At 40.4% G+C, this 26139-nt stretch overlaps 1 protein-coding gene across 2 annotated transcripts in view; it reads right to left on the reverse strand.

Moving 5' to 3' along the window:
* STXBP6 (syntaxin binding protein 6) overlaps positions 1-9548 on the reverse strand; it is a 236163-nt gene extending 226615 nt beyond the window's left edge. For both annotated transcript variants that reach the window (XM_074328106.1, XM_019718447.2), the window contains exon 1: positions 9415-9548. The gene's annotated coding sequence lies outside the window, so the exon portion shown is untranslated. The remainder of the gene's footprint in view (positions 1-9414) is intronic.
* Between the last annotated feature and the right edge of the window lie 16591 nt (positions 9549-26139).

Here is a 26139-nt window from a genome sequence, read left to right on the forward strand (position 1 = left end):
CTCAGTTTTTCCAGCTGTAAAACAGGAATAAATAACGGCCTACCTCTGACAAGAATCAGTATTTGTAAAGTGCTTAGAACCGTGTACTATGTCAGCACATAATATTCTCCAGGGAAATGTTAAATAATAAAAATAATATATGGACAGAAAAATTCATAGATAAGACAGTGAAGGAGAATCCCAGAAGGAAGCAGCTATCTAGCTCAACATATTTTTATTGATTCTCTCCTCTATGCCAGACACACTAGGCCTCAGGGATACAGAAACGAAGATGCCTGCCTCTGGAGGAATTCACAGTCTAGTGGGGTTTGAGAGCAAAGGCTCTTCATAAATAAGGTGTCTGAATTCAGGATTCTCTGTTCCATTTTTAAAAAATCAACTACTAGATAAGCCAGTGGGTGTGTGGTTTGCAATTTCATAAAGAAAAAAAATCAGATTAAAAAGAACAAGTGTCATTTTCCAGTAAGTGAAATTGGGAGAAATGTCCATTTTATTAGCATTGAATTATTTATATAAGCACCAAATTTCTACCATCAAGGTAGGTTTCTTTGGTTGTTTGTTTGTTTTTTAACTACTGTTATGGTTGCATATGGATTTCATTTTTAAAGGACTTATTTCAGGAACTCCCAGCTTTATCCACCCAGCAGCACCACTTCCTTATTGCTGCCTTAATGATAAGGCAGATTAAATTCTTCAAGAATAATATTAACTTCTTAACTACTAGATACTGCTGCCTTTCACCTTAGATTGTGTGAGGCAACATATTCCTAGGCAGTCTCAAAAATAAAAGAACAGCTTACTGATATATAACCTCTCTGACTGAACTTCATTTCCAGCAGTGGTTATGTGATGAGATAATAGCACACTGTGGGGACAGAGGCCCAGAGAGCAGTTTTCTGGCTCTTGGCCTCACATGGAACAGTGCTGGCTCGGGTAGTAGATGGCCATCAGCTGTAACCAGTTATCCATTAGCCACTAACATAACTGCTGTGGCTAAGCTAGAGGGGGGTTGGTTGGCAGAGAAGCAGACAGCAGCTGCGTCCTGTGTCTCCAACCCAGCCGCCAGCGAGACTATAGTGGTATGACTCCCCTACCTATGGCTCTGTGGGTGTTCCTTTTCGGCCTCACCATGTCCTGCGTTCTTATGCGGGGTGTGGGACCAGAGACCTTGTGTGACTCCCCACACGACAGCAAGCAATGAATTTCAGGCTGTGAAGCCTGGAAACTAGCTTGGTTTACAGCACTTGGAGTTTTGTTAAAAATCTTAAAAACTATATGGTTTTTATTTTCCCCAGAAGAAAGTAAAAAGGATCTGTCAACTTAATTGAAATGTAAACACAATCTCTTATGTCCTCCCACTTCAAATGAGGATAAAGGAGATAAAAACAGAACACAAGTGAACAAGCCACAACTCACCTGTGTAACCCTGAGGAAGTACCGAGCCCAGCACTGAAGAGGCTGGTGCAGACTCTAAGTGCATCTTAGAGCTCACAAGGCCCTCACAAATGCTGTTCACTTGAGCCTCAAGCCAACCCCATGAGGCAGCCTGGCGGGGATTATTATTGGTCCCAAATAGCAACAAAGGGAACTAAGACTCTGATGAGGGCAAGTGACACGGCTCCAGGTGGGAGAATTGCGGTCAGTGCCAGGATTTAGGTTCCAGTTCTTCCTCTTTGGCTGTTCCTCATTAACCTAATTCAATTTAACCTTCGCAGAGCTGATGGACTCACAGAAGGCAAACTAATGAAATGCCCAGATTTTCTGAAGTCAGCATGAAGCAAATATTTTCAACCTCATCCCGGGAAACTGATCTCCATTGTGCTAATGAAGCTCAGTGATCTGAGCTTTGGTTCCCTTTACTTCCACTGGTCTTTATAAGAGAGAAACACCAATAAGTGAGAGGGGAAGGCAGGAGGGTCAGAGACCACCCCACCAAAGAAGTTGTCATGCGGGGACTCAGCTCCCACTCCCCGCACAAGAACGCAGGACATGGTGAGGCCAAAAAGGAACACCCATGGAGCCACAGATAGGGGAGTCATACCACTATATTCTCTCTGTTGGCTGGATTGGAGACACAGGAAGCAGGAGCCACACGATCCTCGACCTGCCATCCGCTTCTCTGCCTGCCCGCCTGCCAGCCAACGTAGCCACGGCGGTTATATAAGTGGCTAATGGCTAACCAGTAACAGCTGACGGCCATCTACTACCTGAGCCAGCACCTTTCCACCTGAGGCCGAGAGCCTAGAAACTGCCCTGTGGGCCTCTGTCCCCACAGAAGTGAAGCAACAACTGAGCAGTTCGCACATGACTTTCTGGTCAAAAAGAAACCAACTGCATGAAAGCAAACACCCAACATCTTGACTAAAAATTATCCAGATTCAGCTAAGACTAGCCCAGTGACTTTACTCAAACTATGCTAATTTGAGAACCAATAAGCAAATTAATGTTTCCCTGAGGACTAGGATTCATACCCCACTTCCCCGACATCCTCTCTCGACACAACCCTTTCCACACCAGTCAAAAACCTCTTTGAATCCCTTGGCTTTCTTCATATACCTTTTCCTTAGTCCTTCCCATAGAATCTGTAGCCCTTGTGGGAAGAAAAAGGCACGTGATATTTCACATTCCAGGAGCATCATGCAGGACTTTCCTGTGAGCTAGGTCTTACTCTCATCTTACAGATGTGGAAACTGTGGCTCAGATGTCCATTGCCTTGCCCAAATTCCCACAGCAAACGAATGTTGCAGTCACCTTTCACATTCAGCTCTGTCTCACTCCAAAGCCATCTTCTCCACACTGTATCCTTAGCTTCTACTCAGAGTCATCCATGGGCCGGCAGCCTTCCGCATCGGTGGGAGCTTATTATAACTGCAGAACCTCAGGCCTCAACCGGGCCTGCTGAATAGGCACTTTAACAAGCTCCCCAGGTGTTTCCTGTTAGAGAAGCACAGCTACAACACACTGCTAAAGAGAGAAGAAACATCTCTACTGACGGGACAGCACTCTCAGCTCCTGTGGTGTTAAACCTCGCTCAGTATCATGACTCGTGGACCCAAATATGTGGATGCTCATTTAATGCCAAGTACAATGTGAGCCCTGTTTAATACAGAGAGTTTTTAAAAAGGTCCTGACAGAGTTCCCTAAACAAATTAGAAGATGACACTAAAATGTTTACCACAGTCAAATCTTAAGGGAGAAGCTAAACTGAAGTTGCCCAGTCAGCCTATTGCCCTCTGGTGGATTACAAGAAGGAAGCCTAAATATGGAATTAGTGTCCAGAGGGAAGTCCCAAAACAGTCTAATCTGAAGATCACAAGGCATTTGCCATGAAAACTATCCCACTGACTCAGAAGCAACTTAGAACAAAACACTTCTAATTCAAGGGAAGGATTTCTAGATGAAAGAGTAACAGGAAAATCCTAGGAGATCCAATGTCAAACAAGGAGAAAAGAATTATGTAGATATTTTTCCCCCAAAGCAGAAAATTTGGCCTGAAACTGATACCCTACTCCACTCCTGGATTTCTCGCACCACGTTTTTCTTATTACTCTCTTTAGCCCCAGCCACAGCGGCCTTCTTGCTGTTTGGTTGTTTTTGGTGTGTTTTTTTGCCCCAGTTGAGATATTCACACCATAAAATTCACTCTTTTAAAGTATACAATTCAGTAGTTTCTAGTGTATTCACCAAGTTGTGTAACCATCACCACTATTTAATTCCAGAATATGTTCATCACCCCAGAAAGAAACCGCATACCCATCAACAGTCACTCCCCACTCTTCTCTCTCCCTAGCCCCTGGCAACCACTGCTGTACTTTTTCTGTCACCATGGATTTGCCAATTCTGAATGTTCGTAATGGAATCATAGACTATGTGGCCTTTTGTGTCTGGCTTTTTTCATATAGCATGTTTTCAAGTTTTATCCATGTTGTAGCATGAATCACACTTCATTCCTTTCTATAGATGAATGAGATTCCATTGTATGGCTAGACCACATTTTGTTCATTCGTCAGTTGATGGGCATTTGGGATATTTCCACTATTATGAATAATGCTATTTTGAACATTTGTATATAAGTGTTTGCATGAACATATGTTTTCTATTCTCTTGGGTATATAAGAAGGATTGGAATTGGCCACGAGATACTTCTGTGTTTAACATTTCGAGAAACTACCTGTTTTACCAAGTGACTGCACCATTTTACATTCCCACCCACAATGTATTATATGAGGATTCTGATTTCTTCACATCCTCACCAACACTTATCATTTTGTCTTTTTTTATTATAGCCATCCTGGTGGGTGTGAAGTGTTATCTCACTGGAGTTTTGATTTGTATTTCCCTAATGATTAATGATGTTGAGTATCCTTATTGGCCATTTGTATACCTTCTTTGAAGAAATGTCTATTTAAATCCTTAGTGCATTTTTAAATTGGGTTATTTGCCTTTTTATGGTTGAGTTGTAAAAGTTCTTTTTCCTAGTTTTAGAAACTCCAGTTAAGACCCCTCTTCCTGGGAGGACTTCTAAGAACACTCTTCCCCCAAATATCCAGTATTCTTCAACTGGACCCACATTTTAATTAATTCCTCTGTACCTGTAACCACTACCCTCTGAAGGCCTAGAAACACTTTCTCTCTCCCTTCCTGTCTCATGCACACCGCCCCCCCCCCACCCCCCGTTTTCAAGCTGAGTGTTGTGCCTCCCCTCATTTATCCACAACTACTGTGGTCACAAGAGCTCATCTGCTACATCAGTGAATTTACAGAATCAAGAACTTAATAGGTTTTTAGACTACCACAGATCCACTCGGTCTCACTCACCTGTGCTAGGCATGGTCCATTTCTTGTGCGCTCTGAAAATTACTTATATGCAGATACAAGTACAAGTTTTCACACTCCTGCTCCATTACACCACCAACCTAAAACACCCCTTCTCCTCTCTACAAAAGTGCTACCCATCATTTACAGTATTTTGATAGTGTAGTCCCTCCGTAGAGACCTTAGCCACCCTAGCTTATAATGGTTCCTCTCTACTCTGAGATAAAAAACAGTAATCACCTACGGGTTCATTAATCAATTAACACCCATATTTAACAAATGCTCTTTCCCGTAGGGATATACTAGGTGAAACCTCCCCATCCACAGATGGCGTTACACAACTTATTAGAATCGTTAGAATTCAGTAATGGAGACTTAGAAGACACACTCAAAACTCCAAAAATATTCTGTGTTCTGTGAAATGTTTAAATGAATAAACATAACTAAATTTGTGTCAAGTGCAGTACTTCTCAGAGTCTTTGATATGATGGTGCACATGTTGCGAATCTCTAAGAGAGAGAAAAATAATAGACAGTGCTTTCAATTGATTTGCCCTTTACAAGAGCACACCTATCAACATCCACTCCGAAATCATTCTTCTGACATACTCTGGGCACTGCTGAGCTAATTCAATTGCTGCTCACTTCTCTCTGCAGGAAAGCACTGAGTAGAAACCATACCTTCTACTGGGGTAAACAACCAAATTTGCTTTGTTTTAGAATGCCATCAATTGGAAGTCACCCTATTAACATGCCAGTTTACAGGAAAAGGAAAGAGAAACCATACATTAAATGTGTTCATAATTTTAAGATCTATTTGGATTTCTGAAACTGGAAAAAGATGAAATGTGAAAAAAAAAAAAGTATATTAGAATTGAGTAGTACAACCCAAGTGTTAGGTAAAAAGCACCCTTTAGGAAGGTTGAGAAGAGCACGTTTCCAGGAATGGGCCGTGGCTATGACCTGGTGACAACAGCCCTGATGACCAAAGAAAAATAAAGTATCAGAATGACTGTCTCACAACAGACTTATTCAAGGGAGCAAAGATATCAAGTGGTCATATACTGAGAAAAGCGAACAACAGTGATAAGGAAAGAAGCTCCCCCCATGCTGGAAAATATCCTAGCAGCAAAAAGTACGGGTAACACCTAAAATATAAACATCAAGTTATGGGAAAGAATTTTAAAATAGAAATGATCCCTACTCATGCTAAGTAGGAGAAACCATTTAAATTAGCCAGTGACTCTTAAGAATTACAACCCGAAGTGCTGATTACACTCAGGAAGACAGACATGGGCTTTGCACTTTTATCTACTGAAGCACTAAGTGGTACACTTGAGTTTTTGAATAGGTTTCTGACTTACAGATAGGTGTCTCTAATGCTAATCATTGTAAAACTAAAACAAAGCACAAATGGAAAGCTGAGATAAAGCATGATGGCCAGCTGGGACTCCATTTGGCACAGCAACACAAGACTAGTTAAAGTGTCGTCTCCTCTCACACTTAGTCCATTTGGGTGCTAGTACCTACAACTTATTCTTGCCTTAGGATGTCATCTCAGGAACCCTCCTGACTCCAACAGGCTCCTGAAGCCTCTTTGATACAAAGGAGCTAAAATTCAAGGCCAAAATCTAGGCCATCATAAGTCATGATGAACTCTCAGCCGGGACCTTAGTTTAGGGGACAAGGAAAACAGCTTAAGATTGGGGTGTGCGAAACTAGTGCTTGATTATAAACTAAACATGGAGCAGCACTGATACTGCACAGTTGCCCCTAAAAGTCAGCCTTCCTCCCCCTCAGAGAATAAGAGAGGCTCTCCGTCACTGCCACCACCACCATCCTCTAGAAGGAATGGAAGGCCTTCACCTGATCGCACCACCATGGGACATCTGTAACTGGGTGTACTTCCCTCCCCCTGAGGCCTGAGGAAGTTGTCCATTCAGAGAAGGGACAACTGCAAATTGTTTTTAAACCTGCTCATAAGTGATTCAACCTATTGTCTGATCTGAAGGTTCAAGTTGCCAGAACTTGATGAACCCCCTCTCCACAAACGCCTGAGATCCCCCAAAAGAAGGAAATAGGGTAGGTGCTGGATTTATCAACATCAGGATCACCCATCTCCGTCTACCCAAGAGTGACCTAGAAACAAAAGACTCCGTACCTTACAGTACAAAAAGAAGGGGAATCCTATCTTTTTTTGTGTCAAATTAATTCATTGCAAAAGCAATCAGAATTACTAAACCTAGACAATGGTAAGTGGCACAGGTATTGGAAATATAAAATGCTTTTGGCAAGTTTCTAAAACATCCTGTTTCTGTATATGAGATATTAAAACAATGGCGTTTCACAACAAACCTCACTTCTCTTTCTCTCACCTCATAAGTCAGTGATTTTATAGGTGTAATTCAGGTGACTCTAATGCTCACATTTGAGAACCACTGCCCTAGGATTAGGGAACATGCACGGATGGGGTGGGGGGCAGAGGCGGGGACATCAGGAGCCTGATGAAACCCTTACTGAGTGAGGGAGAGACAATCTCACCTGTTCTTGACTCTGATTAGCATTGACTCTTAACCTCACAGACTGATTTCCCCAATGAGGGGTTGAGTCCTTAGTTCAAGGTCATTGTTAGAGGCTAAGCCAGGGCTCCAGTCCAGGGTCTGCTGACTTGTTCATCAACCTTGGATCTGAAACAGGGGCCCAGACTCTGAACACTGATAAGGCAACCCCACTCTATCTCCTAATTTACGGCATGTTGCTTCCCTCAGATAAACATGAGGACTGAGACGTCAAAAGAGAAATGGATTGAAAGGAAGAGAAAAAGAGAAGATAAATAGCTACTCCAAAGATCTTAGCAACTAAACCTCTTGGTGAGGAGTGGCTAGAGGGAAGAAGGCTTAGGTGTCTTGTTGTAATGAAAAGAATTGGCTAATTTAAAAAAGAAAACTGAATAAAGGGCACAGACACAATAAGACATAAATGGTGCTTTAAAGTTTTCTTAGTACTTTTCATTTTCATTATCTCACCCAAGTCTCACAACAACTATGCAATAAACAAGATAAGGTCAGTATTATCCCCATTTGACAGAAGAGATACTGAGACTTAGATTGGTTAGCAATTTATCTACCAGCACAGTCATCCCCTGTAAAGCTACAACTTGACCTCTGGTCTATCTGGCCTTGGAACCTCTGAAACCACACCAAGTGATTCCCACATCTGAAAACGTAGGAAAAACCACACAGAAAAACATACAGCACAAATGGTGAGCCCCTAAAACACGGCACTTGAGCAGTGTGTGGGTGCTCCTTTAAGAACTTAACACATAAACCCAACAGCCAAGGTGTTCAGCCAAAAAAGAAAACAAGAGCGGCATATTTCTAGGGTGCATAATCATTTCTGGACCAGTTCCCACTAGCAGCCTCAGAGGCGAGGCAAACAGCGGCTCACTGGCTGGCTGAAGCTCCTCCACCCCCAGGGTTATGACAGCGCAGCTCTGACTCGTGTGCAGGCAAAACCCCAAAACTCAAAACAAGAAGTGAAAAAAGTGGAGCCAAGAGAAACCGTCAGCATCCTCCACACCCTCGCAATCCACATAATGCCTGGGGTCGCCTGAAACGCGATCTTATGAGGCCGGTGGTATGAGGTGGACCTTCCTGTGGACCCACCGGCCCTATCTCTTTCCACTCAGTCCCTGAAGGGGAGAGGGTTTGTTATGAAGTCCTGGAGCCAAAGCCCAAGGCAGAGATAAAACCCAGGCGCCCTCTTCTCAGGAACAGTATGTCCACTCAAACTCTCCACCTGGCCCTCCCCCCTGGTCCTGTCTCTGCGAAGATGAACCGGGTGGGATCGGTGGGGTGCACTAAACCTGAGGAAAGGCTGGAGGAAAAACCCGGGTGTCCACCTACCCCAGCCACATTGCCCCACGGTGTGTGTAAGGTTCCATTCCCGCGCGCGCCACAAGCGCTAACTCGGAACCCAGCGCCCTTGGCCACGTTTGAGATTGAGGAGGAGGCATCGCCCAGCTAAGCGCCATGGAGGCAGGGAGCGGTGCCCGCCAGGAGAGCCTACCTCAGTTTTGACAGAGAAGATTTTCCTAGAAGACGCCGGGGAAGATGTGGGCGATTCGTGGATTTCAGGCGGGGGTGAAGGAGCTTAGCCCAGGGGCGCAGCGACCCACTCTGGTCCTGCACACTGGGGGTCTCGGGCTGCACACTAGAGATCGTTGTATCGCGGGGACAGTGAGGAAATAAAGGCTCCATCCTCAACTTTGTCGGAGGAAACTGCTCCGCTCCGCGGCTTGCCCAACCCTGTCCGAACGCCGGGTCCCGGGTTTGGGGCGAACCAGAGACCCAAGTGCCTTTCGGCGCGCACTAGGCAGCTGCACCTGGGCGTATAGCCCCCTCTCCTGCCGCCCGCCAACTTGGAAGCATCTGTCTGGGCGCCAGCCTACTCCTCCGACCCCGCAGCAGGGTCCGTACCCCGGCCTCCGGCGACGGACCGAGCGCCAGGAGTCCCAATCGCTGCGGCTACTGCAACCGCATCTCCCCTGGCCTGGCCTGGCCTCTGCCTCCCCTGCCAGCTCCCCACGCCCCGGCCCTACCGTGCAGCCCGGCTCGTGCCCGGGCAGTGCCACTGCGCGGAACGCGTCCCAGCCGGCGAGACTCCTCCCTGGGGACTGCCCCGCGCGGGGCTCCGGGCTCCGGACAAGGTTTGGCCCGCTGGGGTGCTGGCTGGCTGCCGCTCGCAGCTCCCGCGCGGGCTACTGCTGCCGCGCGCGAAGAACGAGGGGTGGGTGCGAAACTCCCGGCAACTCCAACTCCAGGAGCCGGAGCTCCAGCTGCAGCCGCGCGCCCGACCGCAGCCGAGTGCCAGCGCCTGCGAAGCAATCCTGCCCCCGCGACCGCCTCTGAGCATGCCCAGTGCCGCCGTGGGCGAGCCTGAGCGCCCCGGCCCGGGGCAGAGAGCTGAGGCTGGGGCCGGTGACCCACCCCAGGCTCCAGAGCGCGGGGTCTGGGGGACGGAGGGAAGGCACTGGGCCTTGGAGGAGACCCTGGAGCAAAGGGCCAGGGAGACACAGTGTGTGGAGGGCAGTGCAAGTTTCACGGGTTGTGGGAAGTTTGTCGGTTAGAAAGGTGACCTGCTTCATTGAACCTGTCTGCGAGACTGTATTAGAAAGGACGAGGAAATATGTATTCTCCAGGAGAGAATAAATGGAGACAGCAGATGAGTGTTAGCCATAGCACTCGTACCTTCATGCCTAGGGTTGCAAACTCAAAGAACTCTTGGAGCAGGCAGTTGTAAATGAGTAAACCCTGAGGGAGGCGTCTAACTAGAGAGCTGTAAGGGCAGAGCCACTCTGCTCTAACTGCCCATTGCTATCATGGAAGAATTTGGGCCTACTTTTGTTAGGTTTTCTGATTTTCCAAGCAATGAAAGATTTAGATTATTTTCATGTAAAATATTCTGATTTTTAAAATCTTGATAACGAATTCAATTAAAAAAAAAATCCCAAACCCTCTAGACCAAACAAAACGTATCAAGGTTCCTTCCCTGCTCAACCCCTAAGACAGCCAATTTGAAGTCTATGATTTCCGTCTTCTTTTAGCAAAGAGGGGCTAAGTGCCCACTGTGGTTTGGGAAGGCCCTGGAAAGGATCCAGTACAGTGATTCAGATCTTCATCAGAGTACTACCAGTTACTAAGGAAGTGGGTTTTCCTACAGAAGAGAGCTACAGATAAATGCTGGGGCTGTGAGAACTAACTTTAAACATCATTAATAAAAGTACGTGAGTGGGAAGTTTCTGCAGGATCAGTGACAGTGTCCTGCCCAATGCCTTTGGGCGTCTGAAGAAAAAAACAGTAATATTAAGCCTGTCTTTATTTTCAATTTTGATATTTTTCATTATACATTCTTACATTAATTAAAAAATATTTTGTTAAAATGTTGATTACTGAATTGTTTGATGTTCCCTTAAATTTTGTGGACCACCTCACACTAGCCTGTGGTCTGCAGGGTGTTAGATAGTGGCACACCATCTTTTAGTGTGTTCAGGATTCTGTTTACGAATCTTTGGAATCAGCTTTTGGGTAATACAATTTTGTGAGTTAAAATGTCCCTGTACTAGTTTCTATTGCCAGATACCATTCCTTCTGCTACCTTCCATTTTTCATTGTCAAGATATAGGTCAAGATGATTCCTCTCCCCGCCCCCGACAACTACCCTCTATCTCACATGCAGGTTATCAATGTAGTTTCTGCCTCAACAGACACCTGGGACTTACCTCGGTACTCTGGATGATTCTCCCTGCAGGTGAGCTCATTGCTGAATTCATGGAGAACAGACCACCACTTATCTATGGGAAGCATTTTAAGCATGTAGAACTCTCAAAGAAAAAAAATGCTCGGGTGTTTACACAAGAAGCTTTCCAGACGTTATGGAAAGGAAGAAGTACCTAGCCCAGGACCCAGCACATAACAGGTAGTTACAAATATTTGCAGAATCAATAGCAATTTCCATCATCAGAACCTTTTGTATCTCTGTTCCACCTCCCACCGTTCGTAAGAATTATTATTTTTAAAAATCTCAATTAAGGATAAGGCTGTAAAAAAGAGCAAGAACAGGATGTAAGCATTTAGAAAGGGAGGGCTCTGCTTTAACAAGTAAAAAGTTTTGTCTACTTAAATTTTAAATTGCATTTGTTTTCAAATTATTTTGATTAATAGTAATAAATAATACATGATAGTAAAAAGAAGCCCAGTGTAAAAATGCTCCCAAAAAACTACTGTTCTTGCCAGTTTCTTGCATACAGTTAACAGTATGCAGATGAAAGCAAGCATAGTTGGGTTCCCAACCCCCCCTTAAAGTCTAATCACGAAACCATAGAACTGAAAAATACCTTATAGTTCATCTGGATGCCAAGTTACAGACTTCTAAATTGCTACTATATTCTGGAATAGAAAAGGAAGACATGAAAGCAGTATTCTCTTGTGGCACAAGGAAACTCATAGTTGTAAGGACACCAGATCATGTGGCAAAACCCTCCTGAGCAGTAAGTGGTGCAAGAAAAAACTGAGTTTACCTAGAGTTCTCTGGAAAACCATAATGCCCACCGCCAACCTCAATCTAAAACACCCACAGATTTAGATATCCTTGGTTGCCTAGGGCTATAGAAGGGAGTGTTGTCTAAATAGCAAATGGAATGAATTGACATGAACAAAGACAGCTTGATCTAAGGAATTGTACATTACAACATGACTATTTTTAACAGTATCACTTATGGTATAGCATCATCAATCATAGTATGTCTTCAAGACTAGTAAAGTCTATTTAAAATTTTTTTAAATCATATACAGTGTAGTTAATTGCTTTTCAAATTCTTCATTCTGATGATGCGATTTCAGGTAAGAAATTCAGGAACCCTCAATTTATCAACTTTTAGATTGATCCATATGAAACTGCTATTTCTGTCAGTCATGGTCACTTTAAAATTGGCAATTTCATAGGGTTCAATCAACCCCTAAATTAGTCATTGTTTTTAGAGCTGGAAAAGCCTTTCCTTTAAATTGTTTAGAATACCGTTCATTTCTCCACAAAAGCCAACTCAGAGAAACCTATTTAATGTCTGTGGTTTATAATGATACCAGATTGATATCTGGGCCTGGGATATCAATTGGCCCCATTCTGCACAGAAGGGAGGAAATTCCTCTTCCTCTCTTGCTGAGTACAACACCAGTCTTAATTGGTCTTAAAATAGGTTAAAATAACCTTTATGTCCTTTTTGCTCCTTTTGCACCTTCCCCAGTATTCTCTTGAAACCTTTTCAATGTACCTACTGTCCTCATTCTAGCCTTAGTTCCCTATCTTACCCCACATGGCTGTTGCTGCCTATTTTTAAAAATCAGCATTCCTTTAGTATACTGCTAGTTAGAGTCAAGAAAAATAACTTGATCAAACTAATTCACACTCATATGTGGAAAACTATCAATGTTTCCAAAGACACATGGAATTTAAACAGTATTTTGTGGTCTCAAAGGTATATTTCCATAATAAAATTTTGGAGTATGAAAAGTGACATGAGAAAGAATTCTGGTAGTGAGGGGTAGAAGCAATATATTGAGGAAGAGGAATTTTTAGTTCAGTTCCCTCTCATTTTATAATTTCTTCCCATCCTTCTTCTTCAAAAACATGGATTCTTTTAAAGTTTTCTGTTTTGTTTTGTTTTTTAAAATGGCTCCCCTGACAATAGCAGTGAGCATCCCTAGGCTAGGGATAGGTCTGTAGCTGTCCCACGTATGTATAATTTGTAAATTGGGAAGGAAACCTATCACTTCCAGTAACATTGATATGGTGGGGTCTGGGAGACCTGCAGAATTCAACGAGCATACGGAGTTTATGCTTGGGACCCTATTTTGTTTCCCATCCGATTAGTGCTTTTACTTATTAAGGATTCTAGCTGGTTTATAACTGGAGCCCACCTTCTCTTTTGACTGAGTTGCTGTGGTCTACATTCTGCCCCTAATTTACTAACTGTATAGTTTCTTTCTCTCCTATGTTTTTAAGAGCCAGGGTAAATGTTAACTATTAACACGAAACTTGATGAATTATGATCCCCTACCATTCACTCTCATGTGGAACATTTGTGAGAGACATGGCAAACTGCGGTTCTTATTTCTTCCCCTTTCATCTTTATTGGTCTTTCATTTTGCCAAAGCTTCTTTCTGCTTCTCTAATGATATTACTCTACACTCTAAGCTGCTTCAGCTTTCATGTACAAGCATATACATCAGACACAGACTAAAACAAGAAAACATTCCTTAGAAAAAATGAAACCAAAGAAATCTTAGTCTCACAAAAGGACTTGGTTATATCCTGGACTTGGTTGCTCTGTAATAGTTTAATATGTCTTAGCCACATCTTTCCGAGAAGATTATTCGTTCTTTGAGTGCTGGGAACAAATCTTAAGGGTCTTCCATTTCTGTCACCCAACGCCTAGCACAGAAGCAGGAGCCCATACACAAAGGACAATTCCAACCTGTCACTATTCACATGAAACATCAGGGACAGAAGACCAATAGTTCATTATTGTATCTCTAAAGAGATAAAGAATCTGATATTTAGAACGCACACATACAGTAGCGTTGCATCTGTGGTAGGTTTTACAATCAAAATGTACATGTTATTTAAAATATATAGTAGAAATAGTGGGCAAAAGAAAGGTAGACTTTCATGAAGAAGTGATGAGCAAGTTGAGGCCTGTGGATTAAATCTGAAGTAGTTAACTAGGCAAAAAAAGAAGCAAAGAAAGAGCATTTAAACAGAGAAAGCAGCGTGCGCAAAGGTACTGAGGTGGGGAGTGTGTGAAAGCTTGGGAGGGAACTTGAAGATCTTTGTTTACCTAGTTACTAACCCCATAGACTTTTGATGTAACTCAATACTGTATAAGAACAGCTGCCATAAAAAAGCAAATTGTCCTCAGCGAAAATCATAAAATAATCTGGTTTTCATTAATATTAGAAAATATGTCTTAATTATCTGTGCTCTGGGAGGGCCTGGCAAAAAACCTCACCAGTCTGAGATTAATAGTTTTATTTCATAACAAAGACTTTGGAATCAATTATACTAGTGTTGCTTCAAATTGGGTCAATATCAGATAGTTTTTTCTGGGACCTGGGGAAGAGAGAGTTTAGGAAAAATTAAAAAATGGAAAAGAAAATATCCTATGGGTTTGTAACTATTAAAACTGTGGTGTTACTGAAAGGAAGGGCTGAAAATTCAGATGTATGGAAATACTGAGCTCTTATAAAGTAGGACATCCAAGAAGAGCTTTCTTATGGGATATTGAAATTAGGGACTATTTCTTGGATGAGGAAGAACCCAGAAATACAGGTTTCATGGTCATATGCAGAAGCTGAAGCAACAAAAATAAGATTTCTTAGAATGAGGAAAACAAAAAAGAAAAAGCAGCAGCATGCTATGGTAGAAAGGACATGGGTTTTTATTTTAAATAGATTTGGTTTTGAACCTCTATTTCAACTCTTTGTTTCCATAGAACCTTGCGTGAAGTCTACAACTTCTCTGAATACCAGATGCCTTGTCCCTAAAACAATGTGTATTACTATCTACGTATGGTTTTAATTGGAGTGAACATGTATGTAGTATACCTAGCACTGTAGGTGGCCTACACAAGTGCTGAATAAATATTGCTACTTTCAACCATGACCACCCATCTGGGTAAGTTAAAAAAAAAAAAAAATGGGGGAGGGAAAGCAAGAGTGTGTTTTAGATTTCCAATCGAACTGTTTCTTAGAAGCACTGCTTCTGGTACAAGCAATCGTATTTTATCTCTGCAGAAGCAATACAGCATTCCTGTTTTCACAAAAACAATTTTGCATACATAGAAAGTGCTTTTAAAAAATTTCTGCTTTTTCCTGTCCAAATATTACTATATTTCCAAAGAAAAGGCCTAAGGGGGTAGATTAATAGTTTAGAGATCTCCACGTATGTGTTTACTAAGTTAGGATTCAATTAAGATTTACTAAGACAAAATACAGCTAAATAAATTTTACTCAGTGACTGATTCTGAATTTTGATCACAAATAGCCAAGTATGGCTCTTCTTCTCTTATCTCTTGACTTGCCTGAATTAAAAGTCTTGAAGAATAGTATCCAGCAGAAAAATAAAAAGATACTAAGACTGTTTTGATCCGTCTCTGCTGCAGCAAGGCCTCCACCTTAACTCAGACCTGCTTGGTTGTATTAAGTTCACAGTTTGGTAGACCGAACCACCCTAATTACTCCTTCCTTTATTTCAGCAATATTTTTGAAAAACCTATTTTTGGTTTAAAATGACTGTCTCCACCAAGACCCAGAAAATCTGCTAGGCTTTGAGCTAACAAAGAATCCCTTATTCTGCTATGACACAAGCAAGTCAGTGACTACAGACAGTGGCTATCTCTCCCCGACTTTCTGTGCTGCTAGTGTAGAGGATAGGATGATGCAATCCGTTCAGTAACCTTCCCAAAAGACTAACAATGAAAGAAGCTCCTGTTGTGCTATCCCCCCAGCTCTTCAGGCCAAACAGACCTGCCCAGCCGGATAATTTCCCACTGCTGCTGCCGCAAATTAGCAATGCAGCTGAGGACTTCGCTGCTCAAAGAGTCCTTCTCAGTACCTGGGAGCTTGTTAGAAATGCAGATTCCTGCCTGCCCCAGATCAGACGAATCAGAATCTGCATTTTTACAAGACTGCCAGGTAATTCGTTTGTACATTAAAGTTGAAGAATCACTGCCCTGGGACACCCAGCCAAGAAAGACAGGGAGAAAACAAAAAGCACTTTAAAGGTGAAATCTGTTTCCTTTGCCCTTGATGCCCTTTCTTACTCCAATCTCCAGGCCCCATCTATGTATATCTAAATCTCACTCTGTTTTTCTTTGAGCTGTCTGAAACGCTTCCTCTGTGGAAATCTGTACTAATATGTCAGCCAGTGGCATCTCTCCTTCGTTTACCTGTATCTTTCCTTTGGCTCCTCCCATGGCCTGTTTACACCGCCCAAGGGTGTTTGCACGGGTCTAATCCATCCTGCTTAAGGCTTGAGACTTGCTGGGACATTCTTTATGTCCTCTATAGTGTCTAGCATAGGGACTCTGGGGGGAAAAAGCTTATTTATTTATTGAAAGAAAAAAAGGGAGGGAGAAAGGGAAGGAAGAGCTCTGTTAGTGAAGTAAATATCTCTGAAAAACTGAGTTCAGCTCCAAGGGTGGACTTGAGCCCATTTGAAACAGGAACCCAGGAACCATGCAATGTCCTTCCCCAAAGAACACCAATATACCCGGTCTGGGACTGTCCCAGTTTTCTGGAAGCTAGCTGTAACAGAGCAGATTCAAATCCACCCATCACGTCACTCACCATCCAGACCAGGCCCAAAACAGGTATCTTTCCAGCACAGAATCACAATTCTATTTGCTAAGGCCTTGACCCCTGACTTAAGTACACTGTAGACTCTGGAAGAACTACCTCTTCACCCACTTTTTGTCCTCTGTCTATTCCCACTTAAACATTAATATATACCTTTTTTTAAAAAATGTTATTTTTTAAAATCTTTTTTGTTTTCTTTATAAAGAAATCTTACTGAAAAATATTTAGTGTTCGTAATTCAAGTTTTTGTCATTCATCCTTGAGTAAAGGCAATGAGTTTCTGGCTGAAAGTGACAAGTTAAAAGCACAAGTCATTTTGTTACTCTTAATTGATAGCAGAGTCAATTAAAAACCTTGTCTCTAGATCAGATTTATGATGACATATTCACAGTAGACATATTTTTCCCAATAGACGTCCTGGTGTCATTATACTTTGACACACATAAAATATAATGGGAAATGTTCCCAGGACTTATAAGAAATTAGACTTTACTAGTGTCTGTTATGACTCATAAAATGAGTATATGGCCCACATGGGGAAGAGACTTAGTTGTAGGACTGGAGTTCACATAGAGTAGGCAGTTTTCTTTGATAAGTATTTTAAAGGTTATGCAGAAGCTGGATAGTCTGTGATTTCCACCTCTGTGAATTTCTGTCAAGGAAATAGCTCTATTATAGCAGCATCAGTTATAATAGCAAAATGGGTAGCACTTCTCAGGAAATGGGAAATAATTAAATATATTTTGTCATACTTGTTCGATGGAATGTTGTGTACTTTCTGTAAATAATAAATGGGATAACTAAAGACTATTTATGAAACTGGCTTAATTTAAAAATGCTACATAAAGTTGTATCAAAGTGTTACTGAGACTCATCATATACCCATTAACAACTTACTCTGGGCCAACACTGCGCTAGACACTGGGGATACAGCAGTGAAAATGCCAAATATGATTTCTGATATAGGGACCTCCCAGTCTGAGATGGGAGAAAGACATTGAACCAGTACATATATAGTTACAAACTATGACTCATGCTATGAAGTGAGGGTGTAACTGTATATTAGGGGAACCTAAGCTGGTTTAGGGAAAAGGGTGTTCGTCAAGGAAAGATCTCTGAGGAAGTGACAGGAGAATCAGTGTTAGCCAAGGGAAAACTGGGGGGCAGCATTCCAGGTGGACATAGCACCTGAAATGGAGTGACTGTACGTGAGAGGAGAAAGCAGTACGCTGCTGAGGAACCAGATCATGTGATGCCTTTAGGATTTATCTTTCTAATCCTATGGGAAGCCATTGAAGCTTCCTGAGCTGAGGAGTCATGGGGACCTATTTACATTTTAAGACCATGTTGTGCTACCTTGAAAATGGGTTGAAATAAATCAAGAATAGAAGAAGGAAAATCAGTCTGGAGACCATTGTATTTGTCCAAGTGAGAGAGAAGAAAGTGGTTGAGAGATTTCAAAGAAAAAGAGGACAGATTGAGCTACATTCTGAAGGTAAGAAAAATACAATTTATAAATGATTGGGAGTAGGGATGGAAACATTAACTAGCTCCCTAGGGCTACCTTAAACCACTGGGAAGATGGTGATATATTGACATATTTGATATAGTTGTGAATTTGGGAAGAAAAACTTAAATATCCATTTTGGACATGAAGTTGGGATCTTGTCAGAATAACAAGTGAAACAGTCAATAGATAGTTAGTATACAGGTTTGGAACTCAGAAAATAGATCTGGTTGGAAATTAGATATTTGGGAGCCATTAGATGGTATTTGATACTATTGTATAGGGTGAGTATAGAATGACTAGGGAATAAAACTCATTTTCAGCCCCAAGCAACTGCCGCAGTAAGAACAGGAGCTATCAAAGGTGACTTCCAGGCTGGAGAGATGTGGAGTAGTCCTGGGACACGGAAAATAGTATTTCAAGAAGGAAGGTGTGGTCAGCTGTGGTGAATACTGCTAAGAGGTCAAGCAAAATGATGTGTTCCTATGGATAAAAAATAGTTGTTTTATTAGGGTGGTGGTTTTAGAAGTATATTATTTGTAATAATGTTTAAGCTTTATTTAATAATGAAAACTTAATTAACATCTGATTATTTTTGATAACTTAATTTCAATAGCATAATATCTTTGATGTATTTATTTCATCTTGATCACCAAACTCTTTAATAATCATTATGTTTGCATCTCTCTATTGTCCTCTTATATATTAAACAGATACCTCTCTTATCTCCAATCTAGGATTAAATCTTCGCAAGTTTTACACCTGACCAGCTCTCTAGCCAAACAGCAGAACTGCTAAACACACAAAGTCCCTGCCTTATAGTGGATACCCCATAGAATGTACGGTTTACTTCATGTAAGAGTTTTTGGATGCTCTGTAACAAATGATCTATTTCTTCCTTTAGGTTCATTTATAGAATTTTGCCAAAAAGTGTCCCTATCCTTTAAAAAACCACAAAAATCCCTACCTTATTTAGGTAAGTCTGATCTTAATTTGGTAGACATGCATTAGACAAAGACAACTGAAAGTATCTGAACAAAATGTTTTTTGTTTTTTTTCCACACATTCTGATATTATATTCAGGAACTAAAGAAATAAAGTGAGATGGTTTGGACAGGAACTATTATCTTCCTAGTTTGGGGGGTGAGAGGGGATGGATGGGAGCAAATGCCCACCCTCCACTTAAATACATTGACTGTTCATTTTCTTTGTAATGACTCAGAGTGTCACCACCCTGTGGTATTCACGAACAGAAATAATGAAAGAGGAAGGAGCCTCCAAAAAGACTGGTCTCAGCAAAACTGGCAGGATTCCATTTACTTCCTCTAACTTTCTACCTTAGGCTTTAATTATACTGTTAGATAGTGTTCTCACCTCAAACACAAATTCTTCTGGGCAAGAATTCAAATTTATGCAGATTGTCTTCCGTAACCCTCTACAGCTCTGCTATGCTTACCGGAACCCATCCAAAATCATTTCCATTCTGAATGTCTCATGAGACAGGTTAGATCTCCACGTCACTCACTTGTATTCTTACTTTTCACCTTCTTTTATCTGTATCATTGGGCATATTCAGCAAAAAATACTCTTAATAATTTTGGCCTCAAGATTGTTTGGAATAATAGCTAACTAAATAATAATGCTTTACAATTTTCTGATATTAGATAGGGCTTGTTGGAAATGAGTCATTTTGCACACATTGGGAGTTTTACAGTTAGTTTAATGTCGCTGAACTTAATTAACTTAAATTTTCACTTGTACGTCATTATACTTTGAAAAACCCTCCTCAGTCAGAGAGCTATTAGCAGTGAACAACAAATGCACAGTTCCTCTAAGTTATAAGATCTATGTGACTAATTCGTTAGGTGGAAAAACTGAGGCATAGACCAGTAGATTCTCCAGCAGCAGGAAGATAAGGATACTACCATGGAGAAAGAGAAAATTAAGGTTAAGGAACATTTTCATGTGACAAACTCAGTCTTTGCAACCACTAATAGGTGAGATTACAAATGAGTGCCAGCATTTTAAGTGGGGTTGTTACTTGGAAGTGACAACTGGCATGGGAACCCACCCATGCATCCTCCAACTCCCAGAAATCAAATAAACACATAAAAAACAAATCCTCCTTTATTGAATGGTTTTAAGAAGACAAAATAAAAAAAAACAATCAGTATTTTGAATATTACAAAACAAGCTATTGCAGCAAAGAATATACCGAAAACTGAAGATCTCTTCAAGACCAACTCCTAAGATGTCTTTTGATCATCTTAGTCATTCGTGTGTATTTTGAGGGAAATTAGGAAGTTCTAATAGCAAAATAAGACTTTAAAAGACTTTCTTCCAAAATACTTTGGCACAGCTAATCTCTTAATTTCCCTTTAGCTCATTAGGGTTTTTTTGTTTGTTTGTTTGTTTTTAAGCATTTACATAAAACTTTATATTTCAAAATACTTGCTTGACAAAAATCACTAACATTATTCTATACAATGTTATACTGAGACAATAGTCTTTAAAGATCATTTATACTTTAAAAAACCGATCTCTCCTATTTGTTTGTCTTGCATCATGCGTGTTTTCTGGGAGTGCCTTTTTATTCAAATTCACTTCAACAAATATTTACTGAATAGCCGCTTGGTACAAGACTGTATCAGAGCTTCTAAAGAACTAGGTTACAGAGACAGAAAGCATATTGGTGGTGGCCAGAGGCTGGCAGGGGAGAGGAATGGGGAGCGACTGCCTAATGGGTATGGGTTTTCTTTCGGGATGATGAAAAAGTTCTGGAACCACCCAGTGGTGATGGTTGTACAACACTGTGGATGTATTAAATGCATCTATACAGTTTAAAATGGTTTAAATGGTAAATGCCATGTATTTTATCACAATTTAAAAAATCAGGCAGAAAAAATCTAGTAAGAGTCAATGAAGGAGAGACATAAATATTCTACTTCTGAAGTACATTTAATCATAAATGTATTTAAATTATGTTTTCAATATCGCTATTGATTTCATGCAGTAACTGTGCCAAATCCACTTTCATAAGAATGTGGAAGGATATTAGGGCAGTCATAGGCAGTCGTACTTAAACAGGAATGCTGAAATGAGCAATATATGGTCCTTGCCTTCAAGCACCTTTCAATTTTCTGGGGAATGAAAATAGCTATAAAAAATGTCTGATATGAGACCCAATGTCAAAAAAGCTATTCTAGAAGGTAACTGTAATGCTAAGGAAGTGAAGGGGATAATTAGATAAATTATGAGAGAGAGCATCAAGGATGCACTAGCTTTGTACTTGATCTTCAAGGGTGGGTATGATTTTGCCAATGACATAAAATGGTAGCAGTTAGTCTAGGTACAGGGAAGAGGATGAGAAAGAGTACAGAGCCAAGAAATGAGTGTAGTTAGTAGTATGGAGTAGCCACACGTGCCTGAAGGGCATGGTTTAGTAGGCCAAGCAATGGGACAATGGAAGTGAAAGTTGAGGGCCTATCACAGACTCACAGGATAGGAGTGAAGACATTGGAGTTTACAGGTGATTTAGAAGTGATTTATTCCAACTTTCCACCTACAAAATGGATTTTACAGCATCTGACAAGCGGCCATTCAGCTGCTTTGGGATTCCTCTAATGCAGAAGTCACCACCTTCTGAGACAGCCTGGACTGCTGTTAGATGACTGAAACTGTTCCAGTTTTCATATTAATCGAAAATCTGCCTCCCACAATTTCTATCCATTTATTTTAGTTCTGCCTTCTGAAACCAAGCAAAATAAATGAATTTTTTTTATCAACTCTTAGTATTTGACTCAGTAAATATGTTCTTTTATCTTCTGTTTTCCAAATTAGATATTCCTGAGTCCTTTAATTGTTTCCTTATGGCATGCTTTTTAAGACTCCTGAACTTGTAGTTAATCTGTTCTCTGTAAATTCCTGTGTTCCTATTTCAGTGTAACAGTCAGTACTCAATTTGTTTCTCTAGGTTTCGTCTGAGTGGCATCACATCTGCCTCTAACCCAGCCTGAGGTTCTAGTCAAGGTTCTGATAGGCACATCACCTAGTTGACATATATTAAGCTTAGAGTCAACTAACACCTGCCTAAAATTGTTTTTTGTAAGTGCAAATATTAAGTTACTTTTCTCAATGCAGTACTCAAGTGCTGAACTTCTAAATTTATCATTTAAAAATTTCATTGTGTTAGATTTGACCTACAATTCTATACTCTGAGAACCTTTAGGATCCTGACTCCGTTGTCTGGTATACTGGCTACTCTACTATCTTCTTGCCATTCATGAATTTGATAAGCATGCCTTTGATGCTGATATTCAAGGCATTCATAAAATGTTTCAGAGAAAACTATAGATGACATAATATGTAACAAACCATTATAATTTTCCTTCTAGGCTGACTTTGAATAAGTCAGTAATTGATCATCTCTGGAAATCGTCATTGAACTAATTATGAATCCAGCCATAATATTGACTTAGTGACTTCTAAGAAATTGACTGTACATTGTTCTTCCATGAAAAAGTATTGTAGCTACCTCCTTACTGTCTCTTGGACTGCTCATTCTGGGGGATGTTAGCTGCCATATCATAAAGACTGTATTACTTTTCTGTTTTTGTGTAACAAATGGCCACAAATGTAGTAGCTTAACCCAGCACCCATTTATTAGCTCACATTTCTGTAGGTCAGGATTCCAACACAGCATGGCTAGGTTTTTCTCAGGGCTATCAAGTGTTTTTGAGCAAGAACATTGCAGATCAGAATATGCTTGCAGAATTCTACTTGAGCAAAAGAAATCCATAGAGGAAATGGGAAACTGGGAGAGCATTTGGGTTGCTACCCAAATCCCAGGATGGAAATAATGATGGCTCCCAAGTTGCTGAAGTGGCAGTAAGATTCTATCGAGAATTTGGAAGTAAGAATCACTGAGGAAATAGAATACTGGATTTAGCAAGTTGAATTACTGTTGGGCATTGGAAAGGTATTTAATGGGGAGTTATTCAATGGTGCAATTGCTCAAGTTGTGTGTGGATCCTATGGGAGGATGTAAGAAAACAAATAGAGCTGAAAGATTAGTAGGAGATATGTAAATTGAGAAGTGTGGTAAATATAAGGTTATAGGGAGAAGGTATGGGACATTTTAACAAGTAGGAGGAGAGTGAGAAGAGTTAAGTGGGAGAGAAAAGTTCAAGAGGGAAGGAGCTAAGTAATATCAATGTACGCCCTATTTTAGGATAAGAGAGGAGGGTGACCAAGAAATTAAATTACAATGACTTTAAAAGTGTATTGTAAGAAAGAAAAGAAGGTAGCCAGTATAGTTCTAAGGGCAGCAATCTAGGGAAGCTGACAGAATACAAATCAAATATGTTTCTCTTAAGGATGGGAAGAATGACCCAGTCTCTGAAAACTATTCCAGTTCTAATGTTCTTCCTCTTTGGAGCTAAAGAATACTGGGAGATTTCAAAGAACGATTAAATATTTCTCTCACTGGAGGTTGTTCATTTAATTCATTGCCAAAAGGAACAATGCTGCATTTTAAGTGCTTCCTGAATTGAATACCCTGGACTCATAATTTGGGCGTTGGTCATTCCTTGCTTTCAAAGCCACCTTGAGGCCATTCTCGCATGGAGACACCTGATGACCTTTGTTTATGACCCCTGACACCCATCCCTCTCAGTCTCCACCATCCATCAACCAAACTGCTGTGAACCTAGCATGCTCCTGGAAACCTTGAGGGAAGAAGGGATGGCCTCATCCAAAAACATTAAACAGAATTATAAGTAGACACAGTGGGCACGTAGCAGAACCACAGAGAATAGGTTTGTATTTGCCGTGTTCCTGTCTCTTTTCTCCATCCCGTACATTGGCCAATTTTACTAAAGACAATTTTTTTTTTCACAAGTGTTCATGTCATTGCTAACCTCATTCTTTTCTTTTCCTGCTAACGTTTCCTAGTTACCTAAGGAAAACCAAGCTCTCAACCCCTCTTTCTCTTTGCCCATTTCCCCATTTTCCAATTTGCTCAAAAACCAGCCTTAATTCTGATAAAAACAATAATTGCACCCTTCTATCAAGCAAACTATATTGATGTACTTGGGGGTCCAATAAAGTATTGGGAAGAACTGATGCCATTAACTTTCAAGTACATAAAAAGTAGGAAATATTCCTTTGCACAAAATGATACTATACATGATCACAGTCCTTTAAAACATGTTTTCTTTTTCCTTAAGCAGCAATATATTCTCTCTCTCTTTCTCTCTCTCTCTCTCTCTCAGTGTGTGTGTGTGTGTGTGTGTGTGTGTGTGTCTAATTGCTGACATTGCAGAACTTTGCTTTCCTGCTATTTTTCCTTGTTAATGTCTAATAATTCAGATATGTTATGAACAAAATAGGATTCTGTATAGTTTAGAAATTCAGCCCTTATCTTTAGTCCTGTTTCTAGAAGAAAATGCATTCCACGTTCCTAATAAGTTTAGAGCACAAACCATTTGAAAGTTGAAAACTGTTTGTATCTATGTAACCAAAATATGATTAAATATCTTTTCTTTAAGTTAATCAATCTGAGTTTCCTGGTATTATTCACTTCAAGTTATTTTGTTGCATGTTATCATCATAAACCCTCCGCTCTGCGTTTAGAAGAGTGGCAACAGAGCACGCTCATGATTACGCCCCTGGAGGTGGGTAGAACTGCTTTCCAATCCTGACTCAATCACTTGCTCTATGGCTCTGGGAAAATTATTTAACTTCTTTTCACCTTAGTTGCCTATTCCATAAAATAGCAATGATGTAAACGTGCATCTGTTATTGTGAGGATTAAATAAGATCATATATGGCAAGTAAGTTTCTGTCCCCTAGCAGACACGCAACAATTACCATTTCTAGACAGTAGAATGGTGTTGTTTTTCCATCATGCACCATATCAGTGAAAATATTTTCATCACGTAGCCTTATCCATTTACTTATAAATTATATACATGTTCTTTTTAGACTAGTATAGCATGAGGATAAAACATACATAAAAGTTAAATTTAGGGAGAATGTGACAATGATAAACACTACTTAAAAATAAATAAAAATATGAAGTATAAGTGGGGTTTTTGTGTGTATTTTAAATTTTCAAAAAATTTCAAACTCCATTGCAACTCTAGATTTTTAAAAATGAGAGAAAATTCTCTTTCCACGGTTTTTGTGTGCAAAGAAATAAAACTGTTAATGGATGACACATCATTTTCACACAAAATTACACAATGATATAAGCATTTATCAAGACTCATTTTCAGAAGACTGTTTCCATAGTATTCAAAAAGAAACAGTTACTTTTGTATTGCTGAAGTATCACCTTTACCTTGATGGGACATATTAGATTTCATTGTTTTGTTTTGTTTTAATGTCTGTAGAAAGCTTGCTATTGACAGGCACTTATCACAGAAAAGATCAGCAAACTTGGAACACAGTTTTTGCCATAAAAGAAAAATATACAATATATCTTCAAGTTTGACAAGAGTTTGAAATGTTTTGCATTGAGATAACCAGTGAACCTATCTGCAGTACAAAATATTATCACGGGCATTCCTCATCTCATGAGCACATACTTATTTAACAGAGATTTATATGGTGCTTATTATTTGCCAGGCACTTTAAATAATGCTTATTATTTTAGCACTTTACAAATATTAACTCAGTTAATCTCATAACAACACTGTGAGTTAGGTTTCATTCCCATTTTACAGAGGAGATAACTAAGACAGAGACAAGTTAACAAAAAACTTGTGCAAAGTCAGGCAGGGTTTGAACCTAGCCATTTTGGCTTTAGAGACTCTGTTTTTAACAACTAGACTGATGTCTACAAGTTTACTAATAAAGATAAAACAAACTTTAATTACATTTAATACATATAAACTACAATTTA

This window comes from Rhinolophus sinicus, linkage group LG03 (genome assembly GCF_036562045.2).
Source record: "Rhinolophus sinicus isolate RSC01 linkage group LG03, ASM3656204v1, whole genome shotgun sequence".
NCBI lineage: Eukaryota > Metazoa > Chordata > Mammalia > Chiroptera > Rhinolophidae > Rhinolophus > Rhinolophus sinicus.